At 39.4% G+C, this 20,459-nt stretch overlaps 1 non-coding gene across 1 annotated transcript; it reads left to right on the top strand.

Moving 5' to 3' along the window:
• Nucleotides 1-197: 197 nt before the first annotated feature.
• Nucleotides 198-316, top strand: LOC145398540 (5S ribosomal RNA). The gene has a single exon (XR_013897128.1). It is a non-coding gene; the product is annotated as a 5S ribosomal RNA (ribosomal RNA).
• Nucleotides 317-20,459: the final 20,143 nt, after the last annotated feature.

Here is a 20,459-nt window from a genome sequence, read left to right as displayed (position 1 = left end):
CAACCCTATTCAACCACACTTCTTCCCACTCTCCACATTAACTTGGCCTGAAATTGCCAGTAATCCATCCTGAATGCAGTTCTAATAATTTATTAATGCTATAGTAGAGTCATGCCAGTCATCTATAATAAATAATTAAAACTGTTAACACAAAACAAAGCTTCAAATATCTTTTATGGGAATTACATTTCCTGCAGGCCAACGGCCATACCACGTTGAGTACACCGCTTCCCGTTCGATCAGCGAAGTTAAGCAACGTTGGGTCTGGTTAGTACTTGGATGGTTGACCGCCTGGGAACACCAGATGCTGTTGGCATCCCTACGTCAAGTGGGGTTGGTGGAGGATTAGTGCCCCTCCCTGTAAAACAACTAACTCTAAGCCCTTGGCCACCCTGTCTGGGATACATGGCGTCTGGCAATGAATGAATGAATGAAAAACATTTCCTGCGCATTTCACCATTTTAAAATCAAATTTCACTTTCTCCAGTACTAAATTTTCCATTCTCAACCCAATTCAGCCACAATCCTTCCCACCCTTTTCACATTAATTTGGCCTTACATTACCATTATTTCATCCTGAATGCAATTCTAATAATTTATCAATGCTACAATAGAATACTGTGCTAGTCATGAAGAAGTGCTATGGAAAGAACATAGACCCAAGGTATTGTGTACATCTACCACTGAACTCACAGAAAAATCACATATCCCACCTAGTGCAAACTAGTCCTTCCTCTCAGGTACAAATACTAATGTCCTTAAGTGCATATTAAGGTGTGTGTGTTCCATAAATACCATCTTTCTGTGAATGTGGCTATTTCCAGAGATTTTTACTAAATAAATTATCTTCCCAACTTCGTATTCATAAAACATTTCACACAGCATTCTCTTCAACACTAAAATATCCTGCCTTCTAAACTACCGACTGTTTTCCACTATTGCTCACGATTTAAATATAAATTCTTTCAATTTCAACCAAATCCAGATGACTAAGTCCACTAACATGCCGGTGCTGCTGGTTCACCTGGTCGTTGTGGCTGCCTTGCTGCTCTCTGCTTACACGTAACCTCTCAGTCTGCAGACCCCTGAGTTCACGTCCAGATGACCCTGGAACAAAGTACAACAACAACAACAACAACACGTCCACTACAGGCATCCCTAGCTTAACCGTTGCTCTGACTTAATCCAACCAACCTTTGCTCATTTCAGTCTATCTCTCAACCATTCTTTGCACAGTTCTCTTCCATCTATAACTCTGCCACTCTTAAGTCCTTTCTCACAACCAAACCGTTTTTTTCCTATCTTTCCATCCAATAAATTCTCTCTGCATCCTCTCATCATCTAAAAACAATGCTTGCCATCTTTCTCTCCATCCTTTGCCATGTTCTAACTATATCTTCCAGTCACTCCTGAACAAATCTTCCCTTCTTCAGCAATCTTAGCTAATTCTTTCTACCATTCATACCATCACCTCTCTCCCGCAAATTCTTCTTTCATTACTAACCTACCAAGAGGATTCTACTTAAAAGGTTAGTCCGAAATAGGTGGAGGAAATGGTGGGACCCAACTTCAGGATAAACCCAAAGAAGGGAATAACAACTGGGAGATCAAGTTTAGGATAGATGACAGCAGGAAAGAGGAGTGAGCAACCCAGGGGATTTCCAACTCGCAGGTTCCACGGGGTCAGAGCCGAACCTTTTCCATTTATCCCTATCGGTTACATGGTACTCAGAACGACCCTTTACACTCAAGTGGACAATCGAGAACCCACTCCAACCTGCTGATATCCAATCCAAGAACTTTCACACCACAGCAGTACCACCTGAACCCAATCCACCCCCTTCTACCTTGATTCTGCATCCTAACGAGGGGCACTCCTCAGCCATCTTTCAGCTCTCTATATTCTAACTAACCTTCTTTTTCAACCATTCGTTCATCTTTTCCAATTAATCATTCTCCTGTCTCCTAACCAATCAATCTAATCACTAATAATATCTACACCCCTGCCCAATTCCTTTCCTATCCTATCCTCACTTAAGCCAAACCTATCTACCACTCCTTGCATTCAAATTACTTGTTACTTCAAATTAATTAGGCTATCCCCCAGTCTGTCTCCTAACCAGACAATATAGTCTTCCTGAAATAGCAATACCTACACACACTATTCAATTCCTTTTCTATCCTCACTCAAGGCACCTACGTACCATTCAAATCATTATTATTATTTTTTTTTTTTAACTAATTCTTACGGAATCCTTTCCTCCATCTAAGCAATCCATCTTTCCTCTCACTTTTCCCCAATCGTAACAGAGTCATTATCCTCTCTTCAATCTATCTTTCTTAAACAATTATTCTTGAGTCATTATCCTCACTTCCATCCAACAAATCCATCCCTCCTTTCACTTTCTTCGAAACAATCATTTATCACAATCCTATTGTCAACCCAACCAATCCATCCTTCGTCACACTATTTCCAAATCATGTCATTATCCTCTTCATTCTATACTTCTTGATCATTCTTGGGCCATTTTCCTATCTTCCATCTAGGCAATCCATCCTTCCTTTCATTCATTTTTCCCAAACAATCATTTGTCATAATCCTCGTCTACCTAACCATTCCATCCTTTCACTTTTCGCCAAACAATCATTTGTCATAATCCTCGTCTACCTAACCGTTCCATCCTTAAACTTTTCCCCAAACAATCATTTGTCATAATCCTCGTCTACCTAACCATTCCATCCTTCCTCTCACTTTCTCCCAAGCTATAATTGCTATCGTCATCCTCTCTTGTAACTATTGTCCTGTCCTAGCTCTCAATGAATCCACGATAATTCTCACCTCCAACCACTGCGTGTTCAATCTTCTAATCCTTCCAATTCAGTCACTCTCAATTCTTCCCCCTACCCTTCCAGTCCCCAGTCCATCTTTTGTCTCCAATGTTAATTTTTATTGAATGCTGCATGAAATACAGGAAATATTACGTATATGCTCCCCTCCCCCTTGTTCCCCCCCCCCATGGAAGGAACCAAAGGTCAAAGCTTGCAAGACTGCTCCTTCCAATTAAAAAAAAAAAAAAAAAAAAAAAAAAAAAAAAAAAAAAAAAAATAAATAATAAATAAATAAATAAAGCCAAACTAAATATTCGTTCACTTTGAGATGCCTAGACACTGCGTTTAAGACTGACCAGAGCCAGTATGAAATCCAGACAGAGGAAGACGGTTCCAGACCAGACCTGTTGCATACATGAAGGATTGGGGGTAACAGTTAACTCTTGCATTAGAGAACTGGAAAGAAAAGGGGTGTGAGTTTGCTGCTAGACGGGTGCTACGTGCCCACCATAGTAACAGAGGGATGCAGACAGACAGTCCAATGGAGAAAAAATGAGCTGTGAAGTAGCGATATAAAGGTGATGCAATAGTGGCGAAGAGAAGTTGAAGGGTACCAATAAGAGGAGGAGAGTTAATAAGACTAAAAGCCTTTGACTCTGCCTAGTTGAAAAGAGCTGTATGGGGATCTTCCCCGCTCATGAATGTTGTACTCTGTACAGGGGCGGAGGGCTAGCCCGTTCCCGTAAACCAACAAAATCAAAGGCAAACGACTACCACTTACGGGATAATGCGTCTGGCTGTAGGTAGAAAGACTGTCTACAACACTGCCGAGGTAAAGAAGGCATTGGGTTGGCCTAGAATTTACAAAAGATATAATGTGGTCTTTCCAAGATAGCCAGGAGAATGAAACGGCTAGTATATTCAATGATGATACAGGATTGAGGTGGGTATTAAAGGAAACATTTATGTGTGCTTGTTGTTTTGGTAAGAGGAAATATTTATATACGACATATTTTGGTAAGAGGAAATATGTAGGCTATGTACCAATAATTAACTGTAATTTATTTAAACCAACACTATCGCGAATTCAACTGCATTTTCCTTGCAGTTCCCAATCAATGAAAGTTGATATTTTCCGATGTCTCTTGGTATTCCATTATACTGTATAGTGCAACTGGCACACTCCACAAGTGGATTCCACTACCTCAAACTCAACTGCAAAGTCCATGCAGTTTCCAATCAAAGAAAGTGGCATTTTCAGTTCTGCCTCTTTTAGTGGCACGTTCAAACAATTAAAGTGGCGTTACACCTACGTTGCAACGAGCACACTCCGCAAGTAGATTCCACAATTTGTCTGTATGTAGTCACAATCGTGATATCACGAAGCGTTACCTACCACTGAAATACAAAACGATCGCAGAGACACCTTCTTGAGCTTTACATCTTTTCCACAAATTCTGGCATTTCAGGATCGCAGATACATGACATCACACAACTGTAGATTCCACATTTTGTTTAAGCATATTGACTGGCGTCGAGTGCGACTTGAGGTCCCCATATTTTCGTTTACCCATACGACCATTATTCACTTTTTAACAAAACACGAACCTCCATGGAGAAGCACCTTACACTTATTTCTACACAATAAAACACATGCATTTGCATTTTTCACACATTTACTCATTTTCTAGCTAGGGAAGGCCGAGTTTGGACGTCCATGGTTCCCTGAGTGATACCCGCATTAATGTAACACACTAACTTTTTGTCTTGCCTTATTTAATATAATACTTCAACTTACTAGCCTCATTCTGCGTAAAACTTTCAACTTAGCATCTGTTTACTAGCCTCAATTAACGTAATGCTTTCACTACAGCGTTTGTTTCCAGCTTTAACAAAGCAATTTCCATACGGAAGCATCATACTCAACCTTTATTTCTGCGCTGGTAGATCCTTCTTGTGCCATATTTATACTTGCCAATGTTCTTTATTTACACTTAACACTTACACATTTTCTACATTCCTGGTCGGTCTAGGATCTGCATATTGGAGCACATCTACACGTAATGCATCACTTATGGCTCCTTTATTAACAATATATTTATACTCATCGACACTTGTTTTCCTTATTTTACTTCAATTTTAGTTTCTGCACACAGCAGCACCATACATATATATATTTATACTCATCGACACTTGTTTTCCTTATTTTACTTCAATTTTAGTTTCTGCACACAGCAGCACCATACATATACACTTACTGTACCCATAATGGCTTCTTTATTGTACTTAAACTGATTCACTTTTTCTATTTTTATTTTAACAATAACGCTTTTCATTTCTAGTCAGTCTTGCTTTTCGCATTTCCACATCAGCTTTCGTCATGTTTGGTCAACTGCACCACCTAGTTTCCCCCCCCCCCCCACTTAATTTTAAAATGTTATCTCACAAGCTTTGCATTCAGTCGGCCACTTCCGCCTAATTTTAAAATCCTGTAGCAGCTCATTCTCAGTCTAACTTTGCCCCAGTCCAATTTGTCCTAACCACTCCTTGCACCGTCCTCTTTTCACCGTAGCTTCCAATCTCACTTACCTGATTGCTTCTCTCACAACCGTTGTCTTCTGTACTTCACTCACAAACAATTTTCCTCATCGTCTACTATTCTTCCAGCACTTTTTCATCCTCAAAAACGACCTTTTCAATCACTCTCCAGACTTATCCTTTGCCACATTTCACATGACCCTACCTTCCAGTCTTCCTCTCCCAATCAGGTATCTTTACTTTCCATACCCTCACTCTCTTTTTTCATGACTATATCTTCCAGTTCTCATGCACAATTATTCCCTCAACCAACCAATCATTCCTCTCTCAATCGATCATCTCTACTTTCCATACCCTCCTCTATTAAGACAAATTAAATCTATTTCTCTCCACTGAACAGTTAACGCCGACCCTGCTGAGGGAACTCTGCTTCAGGGTAAACTTGAAGCACAGTCTACTTCAGGATAAACCCGAAGTAGTGGGGAAACGACTGGGACCCTACTTAGGGATACACCCAAAGAAGGGGGTAGAACAACTGGGAGATCAGTTCAGGGTGGATCACAGCAGAAAAGTGGAGTGAGCAACCCAGAGGGTTTCCAACTCGCAGGTTCCACAGGGTCAAAGCCAAACCTTTCCCATTTATCCCAGATGGTTACAGTACTCAGAACGACCCATTCCACTCAAGCGGACAATCGAGAACCCAATCCAACCTGCTGATCCCCAGCCCAAGAACCTTCATCCTACAGCAGAACCACCCGAACCCAATCCACCCCCTTCTACATTGGTTTTGCACCCTGATGAGGGGTGCTCCTCAGCCTTCAGCTCTCTATTTATCTCCGAACCAACCTTCATCAGCCACCAGGGCTGGGGTCAATTATGAACTGAACTGGAATTGATTTAAAAAAAAAAAAAAAAAAAATGGAATTGAGAATATAAAAAATAAATTGAACTGAATTGGAAATAGGCCTAATATCAATGAATTGATAAAATAATATCTTATACTGTAATATGAGAATTAATTATTATACAATAATTAACTACCAGTATACCAAATAAACAGTAAAATATAGTTTGCTATCACACACACACAAAAAAAAAAATAAATAAAAAAAAATACTAATAATAATTTGAAACCCCATTTTTATTTCTTTCCGTTAGATTAATGGTACTGGGTAGATTAAAATTGATTTTGAGTTAAGAACTTTTACTTGAATGAAATATCAACCTTTTTTTTTTTTTTTTTTTTTTTAAAGAATGAATTGAATTGGAACTGATTAATCCAAATTTTATTCTGAGCTGGAATTTAATTGAATTGTTAAAAATGAATTGACCCCAGCACTGTGAGCCACTCATTCATCTTCTCCAATTAACCATTCAATCTCCTAACCAATCAATTTAGTATCTTCGTGATGTAGCAAAATCTACATCCGTGAAATAACAAAATCTACATTCTCTACTAACAAATTCCTATCCTATCCTCACTCAAGAAAAAAGCGGTCAACTAATTCTTACAGAAACCCCTCTTCCATCTGACCCCAGCCGTCACCCAATCATTCATCTTCTTCAACTAACCATTCTCCATTATATCTCCTAACCAATCAATTTAGTATCTTCGTGAAATAGCAAAATCTACATCCCTGAAATAAAATCTACATTCTTTACTAACAAATTCCTTTCCTATCATCACTCAAGACAAAGTGGTCAACCAATTCTTACAGAATCCTCTCTTCCATCTAAGCAATCAATCGTCCCTTTCACTCTTTCTCAATCATGAAGTCGTTATCCTCTCTTCTAATCTAATTTATTCCTTTCACTTTCTACCAAACGTTCATCTTCTTTCTTAACCAATCTAATTTATTCCTTTCACTTTCTACCAAACAATCATTCATCCTTTCATCTAACCAATACACCCTTTCTCTCATTTACTCCCAATCACTCCCGAGTCATTACTCTCTTATATCTAACAAAAACCCTCACATTTACTCTCAAACATTCATTCCTGCGTCATTACCCTCTTTCATCTAACCAGTCCATCATTCCTTCCGCATACTCTCAATCATTCTTGAGTCATCCCCTCTTCCATCCAGCAATCCACTCAATTTCTCTCTAGGAATAATTCTTGTTGACACTCTCTTAGCTAACTTGTTTAGCTCTCAGCCATTCAGTACAGAATTAATCTCACTCCTAATCCATCTGTGCTCAGTCTGATCTCTTATCTCTCATATACTCCCTAACACTGTCCTTTCCTCCACATATACCTTTCTGTCTTTACTAATCCTTGCAGATCACCATCACAATACTTTCCCAACTCTGTTGCCAATCCATCTCTTATGTTCATGTATTTCCCCCCTCCCCCTAGTATTCTCCTTCATGCCAGTCTCTCTTCTCACTCTTAACCTTGGCCTCTTTTGTGTACTTAAGAGGATTTTTATTAACGTGTTACCTGGTGTCCTTACAGCAAACCTTCATGTACTGAAGACTTAATTTTTTCCCGTAATGTATCTACACCATCCTTACCACAAAGGAACTGCATTTTCCTCGCAGTTCATCCCCCTCCCACTCACTGGTATTTTCATGTTTTTCCTTTTCAGCATAACATTGAATTTCCACATGGAAACGGCTGCCTTGCGCTTATTTCAATGCAAGTGGAACACTGGCATTTTTATCTTAAAATTTTAACTTACGGTATCTTCTAAGTTTACTTAAGACACTTACACTTCAGCTTATTTTCTAGCCTCATGGAATGTAAAAATTTCACTTTAACGATTTTTTCCCTTAGCATTACTTAGCATAATTTTCACTTTAATGTTTACTTTTAGCCTTAGGTAACGCAACACTATTTCCACACAGAAGCACCTATACTTAAACTTATTTTTGCACAGGTGGGTCCTTTCCTTCACTATAGTTACACTGACAATAACACTCCTTTATTTACACTTAATGCTTACATATTTTCTGCATTTCTGGTCGATGTCCAGGTTCTGTACAAGGAAGCAATACTCTAAAGTTTACTTAACGATGCTCTTACACTTCAGCTTATTTTCTTGCCTTATTCAATGTAAAACTTTCACTTTTAACGTCCCCCCCCCCCATTAGCACAATTTTCACAATATTTACTTTGCTAACGTAAAATAAATTTTCATACAGAAACTTCTCCCCCCCCCCCACACGTGAGTCCATTCTTTCATTATACAGTCACTCGCCTTTATATACACTTAATGCTTAAATGTTTTCTGCATTTCTGGTCAATGGTCTGGTTCTGCACATGGAAGCTAACATGCTGCACAATTACGGGCTTTTTTTTTTTTTTTTTTTAAATACTGTATTCATTTTTTATTTACATTCTAATTTTACACTTTAGTTTCAGCACATACAGGCACCAAAAACACACTTATTACACCACACCCGGCTCCTTACACTATTTATACTGATTTACACTTTTTTCTATAACTATGTAACTCCATCTTGTGCAGTATTTGGGACAAGTGGGTACATGAAATTAAAATATGTAGTGGTGTTTGGGAAGACTACGAGATAATGCTGATTTCGTATGTGCTAGGAAAGCGCCTAGAGATGTCATGCGTGAAAGGATTGATCTTGCTGGCGAGTCTCTTGAGTGTAAGATTTTGTTATTTATGTTATGTGCTGCGACTAGCTCTGTGGCTAGCGTATAAAGTGGTTGGAGGAAGTTCAGGAATATGTTGCCTCTCCTGACACAGAGGGCTCTCCCTCTGTGCTCAGGGATCTTTGTACGCAACCTGTGTCAAGAGTGTAATGCTGTCTGGCAATAAGACCTGGGCAGTAAAGAACATTTGTGGGCTCAAACGTACAGAAATGACAATGATTAGATGGATGCGAGGCCTGGGAGGGCTAGGTTTATGATTAAAGAGCTGAAAGGAAGGATAGGACTGGAATGTATTGGTGTTGTGATGAATAGGGATAGAGATGGTTTTGACAACTGGGTGCGAAAATGAGAGAAGTGTGAACGTCGGGGATAGTGTTCCAAAAGATAGACCGAAAAAGACCTGGGACGAGACCACAGAGTGACCGCAGGAATAAGGAAATGAACCGGGAGGCTGCCAGAGATCGAGCAGCGTGAAAAGTCGCCATTAGGTGACCAAGGCCGACACATGCAAGCATGTTGAAGCCTTTATAAATGACACGATACAATGTACTCTAACATTTACACGTATTTTCTGCGGTTCTAGTAACTACTTTTTCAATGTCCACATCAACTTTTGACGTGGTTTGGCTCCTGCAACAAGGGGGTGTACTGGCATTTCTCACTTTAATATGTATCTCACAAACTACGCATACACTCTGCAATTTATATGTTTGCAAAGATCTATATCACAGATCTCTCTCTCTGTCACGCTTTGCCCACTACAGTCCTTGCATACCTTATGATCATAACTCCTGATCTCTTGCAACCAAATCCTTCTGCATCTCATTCTGCAAAACAATCTTTTGCATCCTTCTCTAGAATCTCTTCTCCTGATCTGTCATTTGTCTTCATTTGTAACTATACCTTTCATTCCTTCCTGCCCAAATGTTCACTCATGACCAACACAGCCTGTCTCAATCGACCACCTTTATCTTCCATATTTTCCTTCTCTATTCTCATGACTACCTTCCTCTCTCTTCTGCCCAATTACTCTTTTAATTATCAGACCAACCAATCCTATCTACCTTCCATACCCCTCCTGAAAGTTCCATTTCTCTCGACCAGGGCTGGGGTCACAATTATAAATTGAATTGGAATTAAAAAAATACTGTGAATTGGAACTGAAATATAAAAATAAAATTAACTGAATTGGAATTTACTGTATATCAACGAACTGATGACTGAAATAAAATTTCATACTGTAGTATGCGAATTCATTATTGTACAATAATTAACTTACAGTATACTCAAACTATAATATACAGTTTGCTATTAAAAAAAAAAAAAGTTAAAAATTATTTGAAACCTCATTTTTATTTATTTCCGATAGATTAATGGTACTGGATAGATTAAAATTGATTTTGAATTGAGGATATTTTAATTGAATGAAATACCGACCACAATGAATTGAACTACATTGGAACTGAAGATTTCATTTTTTACGAATGAACTGAATTGAAACTGATTAACTCAAATTTTATACTGAATTGAACCCAGCACTGCTCTTGACTAAACAATCCTTCAGCAGATAACCTGCCGAGGGAACTTTACTTCAGGGTAAACCTAAAGTACAGCAGCCTACTTCAGGGTAAACCCGAAGTAGGGGGGAGGAATCATTGAGGCCCTTCTTAAGGATAAACCCCAAGAAGGGGAATAGAACAACTGGGAGATCAGTTCAGATTGGATCACAGCAGGAAAGTGGAGTGAGCAACCCAAGGGTTTCCAACTCGCAGGTTCCACAGGGTCAGAGCCAAACCTTTCCCATTTATCCCAGATGGTTACACAGTACTCAGAACGACCCCTTCCGCTCAAGTGGACAATCGAGAACCCAATCCAACCTGCTGATCCCCAGCCCGGGAACTTTCACCCCACAGCAGCACCACCTAATCCCAACCCGTCCCCCTTCCACTTGGTTTTGCACCCTGGTGAGGGGTGCACCTCAGCCATCTTTCAGCTGTATTTATACTCTATACAATCTATAACTGGTTCTCTCTTCCAACCTTTCGTTCATCTTTCTCTAATTAATCCTTCCCTATTATCTCCTGATCGATCATTCCAATCTTTCCTCTGACGTCAATTTCAGTCATTCTAGTCTTTCTCTCCTGACCAGGGCTAAGGTCAATTATGAACTGACTTGGAATTGTTTAAAAAAAAAAAAATGACTTGGAATTGAATTGGGGTTGAGAAAAATATAAAAATTAAATTAACTGAACTGAATTGGAATCGATATCAATGATATTTTATACAGTAATATGCGATTTCATTACTGTACAATAATGCACTTACAGTATACAGTAAAATATACATTTTGCTATTACAAAAAGTTTAAAATCTGAAAACTCATTTTTATTTCTTTCCATCAGATTAATGGTATTTTGTAGATTAAAACTGATTTTGAACTGAAAGCACTTTACTTGAGTGAAATACCAACCATAATGAACTGAAATGAATTGGGGATTTTTAAGATTTCATTTTTTACGAATGATTTGAATTAGAATTGATTAAAATTTATTCTGAACTGGAATTGACAAAAATGAAATGACCCCCAGGCCTGCTCCTGACACATCAATTTCAATCACTATAGTCTCTCTCTCAACATATCAGTACCAATCATTCCAGTCTCTGGACAAATTGTAATAATTGCAGCATTTCTCTTACCATTTCAATCATTCCAATCTCTCCTTCATCAGACATCAATTTACTTACGTAATTCTACTCTCTCCTGACATGTCCATTATTCATGTCCCTCTCTCCTCACATCAGTTTCAATTATTCTAACCCCTGTTTCTCCTGGCATAACAACTTCTTTAGTGCCCTATTCTTATCAAGCTCGCACTCAATACAAACTTGTCAACAGTCCATTACATTCCAACCACTATGTGCCAATACTCCTGGTCACAGTCATTATTCTCAATCCTAACCATGTTCTTTGTCCCATATCCCAATCCTTAAAACTTTTACTCCACTCAACAAATTCTTGGTCAGTCTTTACACTATCTCCCTACGCAATCTTCTTGTCCTTTCCTCTACACACAGCTCTCTCTTGCACTACTAATTATTTAAGTTCAAAATCACTAACAAACCTTTCTCCATGCCTTTTTCTTCACTTCACCTCATACTTTCATTTATTTTGTTGTGTTCTTTTGTGTCATTCTCTTGTTTCACTCTAATAAATTTCTAAGCGTTGTTTTGTGAATTTTAGAGGAATCTTTATGTACAAGTGTCAGGAGGAGAGATAGAAGTAGAATGGATATGGAGGATGTGCAGATTGGCCTGGGGGAAGGTAAAGTTCCAGGGGATAGGAAGTAGGTACAATCATTCCCCTGTACAAAGGAAATATGGGAAAAAATACGTGGTAATCATAGCGGCATGTCTTAGTGTAACTGGAAAAGTATATGGCAGGACAGTTACTGGCAAAGTTAGGGAAATAACAGGAATTAGTTGGAGAAGAGCCGGGAGGTTTTAAGATGGGAAGTAGTTGTGTTGGTCAGATATTCCTCCTATGATCTTTAGTGGAAGTTTCCAGAGACGAGGAAGAAGTTTTGTGGCCTTCATGGATTTAGAGAAAACATATGAAGGAATGTGGAAAACATTAAAAATATATGGCGTAAATGGGAAGCCACTGAATGCCGTGACGAGTATGTATGAGGGTGCTAAGGCTGTAGTGCGTGTGGATAGTGAAATGAGTGAATTAATCTATCTGAAAGTTGGATTGAAATGGGTGTGTCAAGGCTCCATGGTTGCTCAGTCTGTATAAAGATGGGGTTATAAAACAGATACAAGGTAGGACAGTGGATGTTGGAGCAGCCCTAGTGAAAGAGGGCAGCGTTTGGAAACTTCCTGTTCTATTGTTTGCGGATGGCACTGTATTAGACGAAAGGGAACTGCAAGGCTTGGTGAATGAGTGGGAGTGCGTGTACGAAACGGAATCTAAAGGTGAATATTGGGAACAGTAAGTTTTGTGGTCTTCGAGAGGAATGAAGTCACTGAATGCACAGCAAGGTTGGGTGGTGAGGAAATGGAAAATGTGAGAACACTTAAATACCTGAGTAGTGTCATGAGTAAGAATGGAAGTTTAGAGGATGGAATGTTTGAAATAGAACGACAGGGAAGAAAAGTTGCTCGTTCTTTGAAAGCAGTGATAAGAAATAGGGAAGGGAGCATGGAAGTAAAATGGTCGCTGCATGAACTCTAAAGTATGGAAGCGCATAGATATACTGTACTTTGAAAAAGAAAAAAAAAATACGTACGAGTATCTAGCGTAGTTACAGGAATTGTTTGTGCACAAGTATGAGTGTTGTTTGGCATAAAGATATATTTACGCTTGACTGATGTTTAGTGTAATTAAAGAAACGTTATGCATGAGTGATACTTGGCACAGAGGATACATTAAAGTATGAATGTTGTTGGTGTAGTTAGAGGAAATATGTATCAGTGATGCTTACTGTAGTTTGAGGATGTATTGTACTGTGTATGAGTCAATGAAATCCAAGTGCCAGATAGCAAAGATCACATGGCACTATGTTATGATTTGAAGGTATATAGTAAAGAGTATGGAGGACATGGCATAAAATATTCAGAAACTAATGGGGAGGATTTTAGATTAGGTCAAGGATACAGAATGCCAATGATAAGACCTTTCACAATTCATGCCATGAAACCAAATGTCTAAACTGATAGTAGAGGGAAAATGAAGGCTGGAAGAAACACGGAAATATCAAAAAAAGGTAGGACAGAAAAGAGGACAATAAAGAGAAAGGTGAGAGACAAAAAGGCCCCTTTTAGCCGCCTCTTAACGACAAGCAGGGATACTGGGGAAGTATTCCCCTCCCCTCCTCAAGGGGATATTGTGTATGAGTGTAATTAGCTGCAGTCTGAGAAAATATTTATGTACTATGCAAGTATTATATATGAACTTAGCTGAAAATATGTATTATGAGTTCTCTGTAGTCAGAGAAAATATGAATTATCTAGCACTGCTGCTTGTAGACTGAGGAAATACTGTACACACGTTAATAACCATTTTTAGAGTAATGTATTTTCATAATACTTTGAACTTAACTGCATTTTCCTTGCAATTCCCATACGCATGTATGCATTGGCTTAAGTCTGCTCTTAAATACTGTATATATATATTTTAACAGCTCTATTTACCGCAATGTATTTTCATCCTTACTTTGAACTCGACTGCATTTTCCTTGCAGTTCCCATACACACATCTGCACTGGCATTTTCAAGTCTGCTCTTCTATATATTCTTTTCTAGCCTAAAACTGATTATCCGGAAAACCACCTTTTAACATGTTTATTTTTACTCTAATGTATTTTCACCGTTACTATCTCAACTGCATTTTCCTTGCAGTTCCTATACGCACCGGCATTTTCAAGTCTGCTCTTACATTTACGGTTATTTTCTAGCATAAAACTGATTTTGCAGAGAACCACCATATTTACATTTACTTCTACACAAGGGGAACATTACATATCACGTCACCAACCTTAATACTCAGGTTCTTGCTTTATGAAACGTGCCAGTAACAGATATTAGCATTTTTCAGCTTTCTTTAATGTAAAACTCACAATTTCATGTGTATTTTCAAGCCTAATTGAATGTAACTCTGAATTTCCAAACAGAAGCACCATGCTTAAAACTTATTGCTCTCTTAGAGTCATTTCAGAACTGGACTCCCATGAGAGGTGTTGTATGCTGATTGTGGGCAATGTGGCAGAAGAGAAAAAATTAAGTCAGTGGAGGTATGGAATTGGGTACAAAAGGATAAGCATGGATGAAACAGAAGAAATGATATCTTGGGTAGATGGCAGTACTGCAAGAAACGTGTGGCCATTTGCAGTTTATCGACAGGGTGTAGGGTGAGGGGAAAAATTCCATTTTGTGCAGTGTACGTGATAAGCTGATGTATTTGAGGTAGGCTGCAGGACAGTGCTGATTCCAAACTCATCTTAAAAGTGTTCTTAAACCAAGTTATATGCAATTTAAGGACATAGGTGGAACAGCAGTAAAATTCGTTTATGAACGACAGACGGTGGCAAGATACGCATGCTTAATATGAAAATTAGGATTGATATAATCTATGGTAAGGATAAATTTAAGAATTTAAGCACTTTTTCGTGTCAAACCAACATTTTTTCTCATTAAATACCGATACTGATTTTTTTTTCTGTACAAATATTGGCACCGATTTATTCTCTACACCATTCTCCGAATCTTAGGAATTGCTAGCATTTTGTAATTTATATTCTTTCCACAAGTAACTCGAAGTAGTGAAGGAAAAAAAAAATCAGCTTTGTAAACTTCATCTGTTACCAGCCACCTTCTTCCATTCGTTATGATGCATTTATCCTAAAAATCAAGAGTAAATTTTATGGCATTATGCGACATTCGTGGATGGAAAATACTCAAAATTTGCTCACAGTTCTTACACCACCAACATGAAGCCAATGTCTCATCACTAGTAACCTTTGAGATAGGAACATTCACAACATATTTCCGTTGACTGACAGTTAACTATTTAATCTTCTCTATCCCTAAACCTCTAATGATCTGTCCAGTTACACTCACTTCCAATTATTCCTCGGTCGCCTCTCTCATCCACCCTTCCCTAATCTTCCACCTCCCCCTACCATTGTTTCTAGTTCACTCCCCTCAACCATTCCCTAGCTGTCTATTCCATCCTATCCTTCCCTTACCTTCTCTTCCTCCTACTACATCCACTCTCTTTGGAACTCAATTCTCCAGAATATCCCCCCCCCCCCAGTTCAAGTCCAACTGTTACACTGTAATCTTGTGTACGGATTTTTTTGTTTTATTAAAATTTGTTTTTCCTTCTTGTTCATCTTGTATTCTAAAAAAAAAGGGTCTACGTTAGTTTCGAACTCCTATTACAACCTTCCATTCTTGATGGGGTCTTTCTTCCTGCAAACAATTCTCTCTCGATTAAGCCTCTCTAATTCTCTACCCCTTCCTACCATTCTTTGTAGAATCACTCCAAATCATTCTTTAGCCGTCTATCCCACCCCATCCTTCCCTCACATCCTCTCTTCCTACTCCCATCTTATCCAGGGCCATACTTAAGCTTTCTCATTACCAGTAGTCCACTACTGGTAAGGTTTCACACTTACTCATGCTACTTTAATTCACAATTCTTTCAGAGATCTTTCTTCCTGCCGACAAATCTCTCAAGATTAAGCATCCCTAATCCTGTCTCTCCCTACCATTCTCTCAAGTTCACTCACTTCCTAGTCGTCTATCCCATTATTCCCTCGTTCTCCTACTCCCATCCAATCCACTGAGTCCTGTCACATCCAATCAGTCTCTGCCCACACAATCTTTCTCCCTACTAGTAGTCCACTGGGTTGGCTTCAAAGTATACTCCTACTACAATCATCCAGAATTCTTTACAGGGTCTTTCTTTCTACCAACAAATCTCTCTCGACTAGGCCTAATCCTCTGTCTCTCCCAATCTTTCTTGTTCACTCCTAATCATTCCCTAGCCGTGTAGCCCGTCCTATCCTTCCTTCATCCTCTCTTCCTGGTGCTTCAGTTCATTCCCTGCAAAGCTCGGTCTCATCCAATCAAACTCTGCCCACACTTTCTATATACTCCTACTAGAATCATCCAGAATTCTTTACAGGGTCTTTCTTTCTACCAACAAATCTCTCTCGACTAGGCCTAATCCTCTCTCCCAACCATTCTTTCTTGTTCATTCCTAATCATTCCCTAGCCGTGTAGCCCGTCCTATTCTTCCTTCATCCTCTCTTCATGGTGCTTCAGTTCATTCCCTGCAAAGCTCGGTCTCATCCAATCAATTCTGCCCACACTTTCTATCCATAGTCCACCGGGTTGGTTTCAGACTCACTACTATTAATACCTTCCACGATAATTGTGGAGGTCTTTCTTTCTCCAAGTTTCTCTCTAAACTCTCCTATTTCACTATCACAACCATTTCTTCTAGTCCTACCTTCAGACACTCATTTCAGTACACATGACACTTACAGGACAGGAAAATAAAGGACAATAAGTACAGCAGTCCTAAAATATGCCAGAATTGTCATGAGGGTGAAAAACAGTAGATGCCCGATAAGAATAGGTTAGGTTAGGTTAGGCTACAGTTAGTTAGGTTAGATTATGCCTGGTTAGTTTAGATTACAAATTAGGTGTTATTCAACTACAAACTAGTATCCTAATCATATAAAGTGTCTACTGTTTTCCATCCCCAGACAGTCCTTTCATATTATAGTACGGGCATATGAATCTTTTTTTTCTTGTCCTGGGTGTCATGATGTGCTTTTATTTTTCTCTCAACCAATCACTCCAGACCAATCTTTCTGGCCTCCCACCTATTTTTTTACTCTCCCTATCAGTCCCTCCAAACCAATTTGTGGTCTCCCAACTCCTCCTACTAATTTCCATCAGTCATATCCTCCAGACCCATCTATGGTCTCCCAACTCCTCCTACCAATCAGTCGTTTCCACCAGACCAAACTGTGGTCTCCCAACTAAACTCTCAATTACCAATCAGTAACGGTCAATCATTTCCTCCAGACCAATCTTTCTGGTCTCCCAACTATTTCTTGACTCTTACAAGCAATCATTCCCTCCAGACCAGTCTGGTCTCCCAACTAATCCCTAAACTCCCACCAATCAATCATTTCCTCCAGACCAATCTCTCTGGTCTCCCAACTAATATTTCTTTCTACCAATCTTTCCCTACAGATCTGTGGCCTCCCATCTAATCTCTCAACTCCTACCAATCAATTTATCAATCACTCCCTGCAGACCAATCTTTTTGGTCTCAACTAATATTTCCCAACCTTTACTACCAATTCTTCTGGTCTCCTAATATTTCTTGACTCTTCCTAGCAATCATTCCTCCAGAATAATCCTTCTGGTCTGCCACGTATCTCGACTTCTTATAAATCACTCCAGACCGACCTTCTTCTCTGAAAACTTTTTCTTCGCTTCCTACCCATCACTCTGGTCTTCCAAACAATCTTTGATTCATTTGAGTCACTCCAGACCAATGTTTCTGATCTCCCAACTAATTTTTCTTCCTATCATTACATCACTCCAGACCAATGTTTCTGGTCTCCCAATTAATTTTTCTTGGCTGCCCATCATTACGTCTTTCTCTCTAGACCAGTCTTTCTGGTCTCCCAACTGTCTTGAGCTGCTACCAATCACTGCAGACCAATCTTTCTGGTCTCTCACCTATTTCTTTTACTCTTCCTATCAGTCATTCCCTCCAGACCTATCTGGTTTCCCAACTAATCTCATAACTCCCACCAATCAATCCCACCAGACCAATCTGTGGTCTCCCAACTCCTGCTGATCGATTTCAATCAATCATTTTCTCCAGACCAATCTGTGGTCTCCCAACTCCCCCTGCCAATCGATTTGTATCAATCATTTTCTCCAGACCAACCTCTCTGGTCTCCTAACTAATATTTAACTCTTACTACCAATCATTTCCTCCAGACCAATATATGGTCTCCCAACCAATCTCTAAACCCCTACCAAGCATTTCCTTCAGAACAATCTTTCTGGTCCCCCAACTATTTAACCCAACTACCAATCATTCCCAACAAACCAAAATGTGGTCTCCCACCTCTGAGCTTCTACCAATTTCAATCAATCATACCCTCCAGACCAATTTTTCTGGTCTCCCAACTATTTCTCAACTCTTACTACCAATCACCCCAGACCAATCATTTTGGTCTCCCGACTAATATCTGGTGACTCAGTATCAATCACTCCCGACCAATCTTTCTGGTCTGCCAACCCATATTTCTTGACTCTTCCTACCCATCACTCCTCCAGACTAATCCTTCTGGTCTGCCACTAATCTCAGCGTCTTACCAAGCACTCCAGACCAAATTCCTGGTCTCCAAATTTTTTCACTTCCTACCAGTCACTATGGCCTTCAAAATAATCTTTCTTGACTCATACCAATCACTCCAGACCAATGTTTATGGTTTCCCAACTAATTTTTCTTGCCTCTTCCTATCATTATATCTCTTTCTCTCTAGACCAATCTTTCTGGCCTCCCAATTAACCTTGACTTCCAAACAATCACTCCAATCTTTGTCAATAAACAAATCTTTCTTGTATCATACGAATCACTCCACACCAGTCTTTCTGGTCTCCCAATATTACGACTCATCCTATCATTCCATACCAATCATTCCGGTCTCAACTAATTTTCTTTAACTCCTACCAATCACTTATTCCAGACCAATCTTTCTGGTCTCCCACAAAATCTTGACTTCCTACCAACCATTCCGTCCAGACCAATTTTTGTGGTCTCCCAATTAATCTTTTGACTCCTACCAATCATCTCCTGACCGATCTTTCAATTTATCTTGACTCTTGACAACAATCACTCAAGACCAATCTTTCTGGTCTCCCAAAATCTTTCTTGACTCTTCCTACCTACTGATCTTTCAAGACCAATCATTCCCGCCAGACCCATCATTCTGGTCTCCCAATATCAACACTTCCTACTAATCACCTACTCAAGACCAATCTTTTTGGTCTCCAAGCTTATCTTTGACTCTTCCCACCAATCATTCCCTCCAGACCAATCTCTGTGGTCTCCCCACAAACCTCAGCTCGTATCCATCAATCTCGACCAATCATTTCCTCGAGACCAGTCTTTCAGGTCTCCCTACCTAATCTCTCGATTCCTATCTATCAATTTCGACCAATCATTTCCTCGAGACCAAGCTCTCAGGTCTCCCTACTAATCTCTCGATTCCTATCCATCAATCTCGACCAATCCTTTCCTCTAAACCAATGTTTGGTCTCACCAATCCGATCTTAACTTTTCTTGCCAGTCATCCTCCAGATTAATCCTTCTGGTCTACTAGCCTCTCTTTGACTCTTCAGACCAACGATCTGATCTCCCAACTTACTTTTTCTTGACTTCTGCGAATCACTCTAGACCAATCATTTTGGCCTCCCAACTAATATTTCTTGTCTTCATACCAATCACCCTAGACCAATCCTTTCAGGTCTCCCACCCAATCCTTTCTTGTCTCCATACCAATCACCCTAGACCAATCCTTTCAGGTCTCCCACCTAATCCTTTCTTGTCTCCATATCAATCACCCTAGACCAATCCCTTCAAGTCTCCCACCTAATCCTTTCTTGACTTCATTCCATTCATTACTGCAGACTAATCCTGGCCTGCCAACGAATCTCTTCATTCCTTTCCATTCACTCTAGACCAATTTCTGGTCTCCCAATAATTTTATTCGTGACTTCCTACAAATCTCAAGACCAATCATCCTAGCCTTCCAACTAAACTTTCGTGACTTCTACCAGTCGTCCTATCCAGACCAATCACCATTCTTGATTTAAGACTTCACTAAACCTTAAAGTTTGGCACTCCTGACTTCCTGATCTTTTT

The sequence above is a fragment of the Coenobita brevimanus genome, chromosome 45 (genome assembly GCF_032717465.1).
Source record: "Coenobita brevimanus isolate Jiangsu-jjx chromosome 45, ASM3271746v2, whole genome shotgun sequence".
Classification (NCBI taxonomy): domain Eukaryota; kingdom Metazoa; phylum Arthropoda; class Malacostraca; order Decapoda; family Coenobitidae; genus Coenobita; species Coenobita brevimanus.
The sequence above is the reverse complement of the archived record's forward strand: the minus strand, read 5'-3'. Positions and strand labels throughout refer to the sequence as shown.